Below are 8445 nucleotides of genomic sequence, written 5' to 3' on the forward strand. Positions count from 1 at the left end.
GGTGGTTCTGGCAGGGAAGGTATGGACCAAGCGGAGCACAGTTTCTTTGATAGTTAGGAAATAATATTGAGAGACTGTCCACCATCGGGTATACTTAGAAATGGATAAGTAAGCAAGCTATTAGTAACCCATCATTGCCTAACAAATTGTCACAAATTTACCTTCTGGGAAAGTCTAGGCATAACTGAGCTGAGTCATTGGCTGAGGGCTTCACAAGGCTACACTCAGGGTGCTTGATGGTACTGCAGACTCATCTGAGGCTGGACTGGGGAAGGATCCATTTCCAGGGTCGCTGATGATGTTGCTGGAACTCAGTTTCTTGCTGTATAGGACTGAGGGCTTCAGCTTCTTGCTGACTATTGCCCAGCATCTGCCTTCGACTTCTAGAGACCACACACAATTTCTTGCTGGGACCACACGACTTGGCAGCTTGCTCCTTCCTAGTCAAGGGGGGTCCAAGAGCCACCTGCGTGACAGGCTCTGCGATCTTATACTACAAGACCGTGTCTATCCCGTTGCCTTTGCCATGGTCAGTTGGTTAGAATGAGTCAAGGTCATGCCCACACTCAAGGCCAGGGGCTGCAAAAGGGTGTGAACACCAGATGGTGGAGTCTTTGGGAGCCACTTATTTCTATTAAGTAATTTTTATTGGAGTATAGTTGCTTTACAATGCTGTGTGAGCTTCTACTGCATAGCAAAATGAATTAGCCATACATATACATACTTCCCCCCTTTTTTTGGATGTCCCTCCCATTTAGGACACTGTAGTGCATTAAGCAGAATTCCCTGTGTTCTGCAGTGTGTTCCCATGTGTTGTCTATTTTATGCACAGTATCAATAGTGTATATGTGTCAATTCCAACCCTCCAACTCCTCCTACCCCACTCCCCCTTGTTATCCATACATTTGTTCTTTATATCCGTGTCTCTGTTTCTGCTTTGTAAGTAAGGTCACCTATATCGTTTTTCTAGATTCCACATATATGCATTAATATACAATATTTACTTTTCTCTTTCTGACTTACACTCTGTGTGACTCTCTCTAGGTCCATCCACGCCTCTACAAATGATCCAATTTCATTCTTTTATATTGGGAGCCACTTTCTTAAAATTTAGGACCCACTTTTAAAGTAGCCTAAACAAAGCTAATTATTAACTTCATGAAAAACTAAAAGTTAAACCAGAAAGGAAATACAACCACATTTACATTACTTGACTCAGTAGCAGACAGTGTTTACATAATCATTAAACAACTGAATATTCCTTGAACTAAAAATTATTGCGTATTGGTAATAAGAAGTGACAGAGGGGGAGAGTGCTGTGTGGGTGTGTAGCCGAGGGGGACTGTGTGTGAGAGAGCTCAACCCTTGTCTTCTGTAAGAGGAAGTCAGCAGATAATGGCTCAAATTGGTAAATCAAGTATCAGCAGCACAAGCATGTTATTTATAAACATGGAGATAAAACCCAGAAGAAGCCAAAAGCGTTGACTGTGGTTGTTTCCGGGGAGAGTTGGGGGTGGGGTGGTTGGGGAGGGCTTGCTGCTCATCACTGTAGGCCTGTGTATCTTGGAAAATTCTGTGCGTGTCAAGTACATATGCTTTAAACTATTACATTGCTTCGATAAAAATACACATTAATTAATAGAGAAAGAGATAAGGGGGAGGAGCACCATCCCCTGGAGGGAACAGTGGAGTCCCCGGGGATGCTGAGCCATCCGAACTTCTCCTTACCCTGCGGGGAGGGGTTCTGCGGATCCAGGGCAAGAATGGCAGTCCCGGGGGGAGAAACTGAGTGGCACATACTCGGGGGAATGTGGTAACTGGAGCTTCCACATGGAGAATACGGTAACAGCCTGGGGACTGGGAGGGTTTGGGAAGGAAGTAGGGAGGGGCAACCAGGATCCCTACCCCAGGATTGAGGGGGGGACTCAGGCCCCCGGCGAGATGCCCCCACCCTCGTAGTCCCCCTCTCCGTAGACATTTCTTGGAAAAACTCTGAAGGTTCCCGTGAGGCTTTGTTTTTCGTTCAGTAGATTTTGTATAATTTGTTTTTAATCTAAGTAGTAAATGTTTCTGGTAAGAACACTGGGAAGCAGGATGCCTTGGAAAAACGCGGCCCAGCAGGGGTGTCCAGCCCCTTGCAGGTCCCCAGGGGTCCTCCTGTTCCTGCTGACGTCTGTCTCTCTCTCCCAGGCGCGCAGGGGTCTCTCTCTGCACACCCATGGTCTGCACCCCGCTTTATTCACTTTGCCGCCTGGCCAGGCACTCTTCTCTCATGCCAAGACCCCCAGAGAGAGCCGTCTCACCCCTTTTTCCAGACCCCTGTGCCAGGAGCCTGCACTGGTGTGCCCAGTCCCCAGTGGTGGGTGTTCAGCTTGAGTGTAAGATTTTGCTCTTAGTAACTCAGCTGCTGGACATGAGTTTGAGCACACTCTGGGAGTTGGTGATCGACAGGGAAGCCTGGCATGCTGCAGTTCATGGGGTCCCAAAGAGTTGGACACGACTGAGTGACTGAACTGAACGGACTCAACTGTGGCTGGACACCTCCAGGCAGACCGCCGGGCTTTCTCCCCCACCCCCTCACTGCCCTGGGAACCCGAGTCTGTCTGGGAACACCTGTCACAGGCCTGAGTCCTAGGACCTCATAGCAGTGTGGCCTGAATGTTGAGGAAGGTCTGGTGCAAAGTTGCTGGGAGGAGAGGAATGGTGTGAGAGGTGGAAACAGAAAGGGATTGCTGGGGGTGTCTGCCCACCTTCGTGGGCAGGGCACGGGGCCACTCAGGGCTGCCCACCTGCCAAGCAGGGCTGGGACTGGCTGAGACACCCCGTGCCTGGAACATTGTGGTTGGAGGACGACTCTGGCTTCGTCACTTCCTCCCTATACCTGCTTTAAAGTGGCCTTGACAACTTGCTTAACCTCTCCGGGCCTCAGTTTTCTCATCTGCAAAATGGGGATGACAAGAGCACAGCTGTCCTCGGAGGGGAGGCAGGAGACGGTGAGGAGGGCAGAGGGAGGAGTCGGGGGCCCTCCAAGGGGAGCGTGGATGGGACTGGGCCATGAGAACAAGAAGATCCTCCCGAGTAGAACCGGAAAGGAGTGTGTGTCAGAATTTGGGTCTGAACTGCCTCCCCACCCCCCACCCCCCGTCCCAGTGCTCCAGCCCCTCTCGTGGCTGGGCCCCAGTCTCTTGGCCTCAGTTGACTCAGGCTGTCCTGGAGGGACAGCTTAGAGCTAATAAGAGACACGTGCCTGCCCAGGGACCCCTGCAGCTCAAGTCCAAGGCCCCCCGGGGGGGTGTTGTCAGGCTCCTTTCCGGAGCTCCCCGGTCTCCCACAATCAGGGCTCAGGCTGTAGCAGGGGAGGAAATCCTGATGGTGGGGATGGGGTCTGAGAGGAAGGGCTGCTGAGCCGCAGAAGTCGGGCTGCCTCCCAGGCTTCCCTAGCTCTAGAAGGAGGTGGGGACCAGCCAGAGGGTGGGGCCTGACACCCTCCCAGAGACCGTCGGGGGTCCCACTGCCTGAGCCCAGACCTCCGGGTCAGTGGATCCCTTTTCAGACACAGACCACCCTCTCCACTCCTACGCTTGCCCAGAGCAAAGCCTGCTGAGTTCTGATGTGGACTCCACTTGCCCCTGACCATGGACACAGGCGCTCCGGAGCTGGTTGCTCCATGCGGCGGCAGGAAGCGTTGCATTCTACCCCATGCCCTGCACATACGTCTTCAATTACAGCAAGGAAAAGCTTATGGAACAGAGCTTACCCTTATTTCATTTAAAAAAGTGCTTCATTTGTAGTTGTCCAAAAATGGAAACAACCCAACTTTCCATCAGCCATGGATGGATAAACAAATGTGGTGTAACTGTACAGAGGAACACCGCTTTGCAGTGAAAATAAAGTACTAGTGCACAGGGCTTCCCTGGTGGCTCAGCAGTAAAGAACCCACCTGCCAATGCAGGAGACGTGGGTTTGATCCCAGGGTTGGGAAGATCTTCCGAAGAAGGAAATGGCAACCCACTCCTGTATCCTTGCCTGGGAAATTCCATGGACAGAGGAGCCTGATGCGCTACAGTCCATGGGGTCACAGAGTCAGACACGACATATTGACTAAACAATACCCACAACACCACGCATGAATTTCACAGACCTGACAGTGAGTTGAAAGAATCCTGGTGGATTCTTACCTACTGTATGGTCCCATTTATGTGAAGTGCTAAAGCAGGCCAAGTTAATCTACGGCGACAAGAAGTTGATCTGTGGTGGCTGGGGGCCCAAGGATTGATGGGGAGGGGCACTGGTGAACATCTTGGGGTATGGAAATGCTGTTTCATGACTGATACATACACTGGCTAAAACTTAAAGAACTCGCTACTTAAAATGGGCGCGTTGCCCTGTATGAAAATTTTGCATAAAAGAAAGAAAACGCTGTTTGTTTCATAAATTGATTTCATGATCCGCTTGTAAATCAGTAGCCCACCACAGCGGCTGTGCTAACCTCTGCTGCAAAGAGGGGCAGGGAAGTACAGATGTGTGCAAAGGACCACGCTGGTAAGGTGGAAAGACTGCTTTGAGAAAGAAAGTCTGAGGGGAGCATGAGAGAATTAAAGCAAAAGAAGTGAGGGGAGGGGTGCGTACAGGCGGGGGAGCAGCAGGATTAAAGACCCCAAGTCCCAGGGCCGGGTGGGGGTGGGGGAACCGGCAGCCCTAGGCCTGTGCTTCTCTGGAGGCAGGTCTTTGTCCTTCTTGTTCTCTGATGTACCCCCAGCACCTGATACATTGTTGCTGTTGTGGTTGTTCAGTTATTCAGTCCTGTTCTGACTCTTTGGAACCCCATGGACTGCAGCATGCCAAGCTTCCCTGTCCTTCACCATCTCCTGGAGTTGGCTCAAACTCATGTCCATTGAATTAGTGATGCCATCCAGCCATCTCATCCTCTGTCACCTCCTTCCGTTTTTAATCTTTACCAGCATCAGGGTCTTTTCCAATGAGTTGCCTCTTCGCATCAGGTGGCCAAAGGACTGGAGCTTCAGTTTCAGCATTAGTCCTTCCAATGAATATTCAGGACTGATTTCCTTTAGGACTGACTGGTTTGATCTCACAGTCCAAGGGACTCTCAAGAGTCTTCTCCAACACCACAGTTCAAAAGCATCAATTCTTTGGTGCTCAGTCTTCTTTATGGTCTAACGCTCACATCCATACATGATTACTGGAAAACCTATAGCTTTGACTATATGGGCCTTTGTCAGCAAAGTAATGACTTTGTTTTCTAATATGCTGTCTAGGTTTGTCATACGTAGAAGGTTTGTTTTCATTAACAGAAACATACTGATAACAGAAAAGTGAATGCTGGGAGCAAGGGTGGGTAGTGTCAGGTGAGGCTGGGGCTGGACAGGTGAGACTGTAAGCCACGGGGAACCCTCTGGCTTTATCTCTATGGAAGGGTGATTGGATAAATTATGTGGTTTATCCATCCAGTAGCGTATATTCAAGGCTTCAAAGGGAAGGAGATTCGGACAGAAGCTACAGCATGAATGAACCTTGAGAATGTTATGCTGAGTAAAATAACCCAGCCACGGAAGGGCAAGTCTCCATGATCCCATTTATGGGAGGTGCTTAGTGTAACCTTGCTCAGAGACAGAAAGCAGAAGGGTGGTTGCCAGGGGCTGGGGGGATGAGGAGTGGTTTAGCTTTGCAAGATGAAGAGAGTTCTGTGGATGGATGGTGGTGATGGCTGCTCACAATGTGTGTTATTTAATGCCTCTGAAGTACACACTTTTACGATTATTATTATTTTGGTGGGAAGTAAAGTTTATTTCAGATGCTGGGAATGGGGCTAGGGACTGGGGTAGGCAGGTGGGGAGGACAGGCTCCTGTCCAAAGGCTGACTCCCTGCCCTGACTGTCAGGGGCAAGAGTTTTTATATGCAGAGGGAGGGGGCTACATGTAGAAACAGCAGTCAGCTCTGACAGTCATCCTGAAATTGGTCATCAGGGGGTCTGACCGGCATCATCTTGCTTTTTTTTTTAATGTGTTTTTTAATTGGAGTATAATTGCCTTACAATTTTGTTAGTTTCTGCTGTACAAGTGGAATCAGCCCTAAGTATGTATATACGCCTTCCCCTGAGCCTCCCTCCCACCCTTCCCCAAATTATTATTATTTTTTTTAAGTGTTTATTTATTTGACTGTGCCAGGTCTTAGTCACAGCATGTGGGATCCAGTTTCCTGACCAGGGATTGAACCCAGGCCCCTCTGTATTGGGAGCTCTGAGTCTTAGCCACTGGACCACCAGGGAAGTCCCCCCCAAATTGTTATTATTTTAATTGAAGTATAGTCGATTTATAAGATTGTGTTAGTTTCTGGTGTTCAGGAAGGTGATGGTCTCTCACACACACACACACACACACACACATATATACATGTTTTCTTTTTCATACCCTTCCACTGTGGTTTATTCCAGGATATTGAATAGGTTCCCTGTGAACTGCACACTTTAAAGTGGTAAATTCTATGTATAAAATAATAATAATTAAACACAAAACCCTCCGTTGGCTCCACACTGCCTCGGTGAAGACCAGCTGCATAATTTGCAGGCCCCAGTGTAAAAGGAGACTGCAGGAACTCTGTTCAAGAATTAAGAATTCCAGACTGGGCAACAGCAGGGCTGAGGACCAAAAACGGGCTCCTCTGGGTAGGAGCCAGAAGGGCTGGCCTCCCCCCAGGTCTCTGCGGGGTCCTCCTGTGACCTGGCTTGCTTTCAGCTTAGGGAGGGGCCCCAGACCTCTGACGTCTGGATCTTTGTCTATGTTGTTCCCTCCGCATAAAGTGCTCTTCCCTGCAGTATCCTTTGTCATCAGATCCAGGCTCAGCTCTTCCTAATACTGGCTGGGGGTGGAGGTGTGGTCTGCTCAATGAGGCCGCCGCCCTGCACCAGCCGGGCCTGCAGACCCGGCCACCTGGACCCAAGTCACCACGTTTTATTCAGAATAATGACACTGGCTACCAAGGAGTGGGCACCTGCCCGTGTCCCTCGGCTCCTGGGCCCTTCCCGCCACCGCCTGCAATCTCATCCACGTGACACGGGCGGGAAGGGGCGCAGAGACCCCAGGCCACTCAGCACCCCCTAAGGAGAGGGTCAGGGGCTCCGCCGGGCCCCTCCCTGGAGGCGTACCCGCCCATTTGCCGGGTCAGGAGACCGAGGCCCGCCCGCCCGCGCCGCCGGCCGCTTCCCGCCCCCGCCTGCGGCCAGGTCCATGCAGCCCCGCGCGGAAGAGAAATCCCGCCGGCCACGGTCGGAGGCGGCGCTGGGACGCGTAGCCATGGTGACCGCGGGAGACAAAGAACCGGCGGCGCCAGGCGACGGAGGCGGCGTGGGCCTGCGGGGACCCCCGCGGGGGCCAGCGCCCGCCGCGGCTCAGCCCGGGGCTCCGGGTGGCCTCGGGCCAGCCTCTCGCGCTTGGGGCCTCAGTTTCCTTGTCTGGACAGCGGGCCCGGACACACTGGCTCCTCTGACCTCTCGCTGGGTTTGGCCACGCTGTCCCTTCCTTTCACCGCCTCCTCCCTCGGAAAGATGAATCAGTCTGGAGGGTCCTCCTAAGGAGGCCCGGGGGAGGCAGTGCGCGGGGCAGGCGGGGAGCAGCCCCCCTCGTCACAGGAGAAGCAGACAGGTCCTGAATGGGGACGGAGGGTCCCCCGGCCCCTGCTGAGGCCCAGGGCCGCCCCTCCCAGCGTGGGGACAGGCTGTGAGGAGCCCTGAGTGACCGAGATGGTCCCCCTCTTGGCCTGGCCCCGCCTTGGCACTGGCCACAACCCAGGGGGCCCCTCAGGACCAGGTGGCAGAGGCCCCAGTCCCAGCTCCACTTCCAGCCCTGCGTGCCCTTCCGGTGGAGAGGCAAGGCCCAGCCTGGCTCTCCACCTCCTTCTTGAGAGTCCAGAGAGTCTACAGGCTGGGGGACACTGGTCCTCTCCTTCACCCCCAAGCTGGGCCTGTTTCCCCATTTGTAAAAGGGGGCACGCAGAGGTTTAGACTCTAGCTTTTTGCAGCCCTAAACTCTGCCAGGCCTTTCCTGGTCCCCGTGGGCTGATGTGAGGGGTGACAGAGCCCTGGGCCCCTCTGGGCTGTGTGTGCCACCCTGGGCAACCGAGGAGATGCTGCAGGTAACAGGTGAACAGGTGGTCTTCTTCTGTGCCCAGTCCCCTTGGGCTAGACTCCAAGCCAAGGGTCTGGTCCCAGTGAGGGCTGGGCCTGGGCCGTGCCTCGCAGAGCCTCCAGCCCCAGGACCCAGCAGAGGGGGCCAGGAGGAGACCTGAGCTTGTTCCTCACCTAACAGTGCGGGCTGACCCCAGTTCCTCCCCTTGTGTGTGACCAGCGGGGAGGGGCCGGAGCGGAGAGGCTCTTCCTAAATGGACAGTGAAGAGTGAAGGGTCACTCCCGGGGTGGGGGGTCATCACAG

The sequence above is a fragment of the Budorcas taxicolor genome, chromosome 21 (assembly GCF_023091745.1).
Source record: "Budorcas taxicolor isolate Tak-1 chromosome 21, Takin1.1, whole genome shotgun sequence".
NCBI classification, from domain to species: Eukaryota; Metazoa; Chordata; class Mammalia; order Artiodactyla; family Bovidae; genus Budorcas; species Budorcas taxicolor.